Source organism: Pundamilia nyererei, unplaced genomic scaffold, assembly GCF_000239375.1.
Source record: "Pundamilia nyererei isolate P.nyererei 1_Seehausen unplaced genomic scaffold, PunNye1.0 scaffold00334, whole genome shotgun sequence".
Taxonomy (NCBI): Eukaryota; Metazoa; Chordata; class Actinopteri; order Cichliformes; family Cichlidae; genus Pundamilia; species Pundamilia nyererei.
This window is the reverse complement of record NW_005187735.1, coordinates 335,875-337,144: the sequence shown is the minus strand read 5'-3', so window position 1 is coordinate 337,144 and position 1,270 is coordinate 335,875.

Sequence of the window (1,270 nt, the reverse complement as noted above, 5' to 3'; positions counted from 1 at the left end):
ATTGAGTAACGTAACGGAATAGGTTACAGAATACATTTTGGGGCATGTATTCTGTATTCTGTAATGGAATACATTTTAAAAGTAACCTTCCCAACACTGACAATACATTACCAGTACCTTAAAAATCCATTGTCCAGAAGCAGGTTTGATAATATTAAAATACAGAAAAAAAATCAACAGTAATGTAAAATTAAACATCATGGCTCTCGTCACTAAGTATTTAAGTCAATACCTTATATAATATCAAAATATACAATTGAAAATTTATTTTTACATATTTTCTAAGTGATTAAAATCGTGTCCAGAGTTTTTGTCAACACCATCAGATTTTTTAACAGTATGAAAAAATCAGGAATTATTGTGGGTAGCTTATACTCTGAGGACCCGTTTACCACTTCCTGTTTGATACACATGCCATGAGGTCACTGCTGTGATAATTGTTTTTCTTTTTAATTTAATTTATGACCTACCTTTCTGATAAAACTCTGTCTCACAACCATAGTGTGTCAACACCAAAGACGATGTAATGCAAGATTTAATTATTTTGTTTTGTAAAAAGAGCTTAATTTAGGTAGATTGTAGAAGCCATAAGCAAATGATGAAAAACAAGATGGCTTCTGTCAGAAAAACATGTGTTATGAGAGAAAGTAGTGTATTTTGTCAACACCATCAGATGTCAACACCATCAGGATTTTGGTCTGACGGTGACCCTTTTCTAATGGTGTTGACAAATGTCACAAAAGTGTGCTATTCATCAATTATATTAAGTTATTTTTATTAATATTTCAGTCATATTACTTCTTGTGTATTTTACTGATATTTCTGCTTCACAGATGTGTCAAATATTATCGAATTTGCCTGATCTTGAATCTCATTGTTTATGTATACATCATTAATCCTGTAGGAAAATGCTTAGTCCTCTGCATTTAACCCATTCACTCAGTGATGCAGTGGGCAGCTGCCAATCCAGGATAGCCTCTGTTCGTTGGATTTGAACGCCCAACCTTCCGATCATGTGGCATCTACTGAGCTATCGCTGCCCCGAGAGCTGGTCTTTAAGTGATGATGTATGAATCCTGCTTCCGGGCCCAAACTACTCTGTGTTTATTAAGCCTGTTGTGCTGCTAAAATGTTTTAATGGTTTTTATCTTGTTCTATTTAATCTGAACAAGCCCCTAAAAACAGTCAGTGATCACTGTCAGCCTAACCATCAGAAACCCTGCATTAGCTTTTATCAGGTGGAAAAAAGTTAGCATTCATCCTCCAGCTT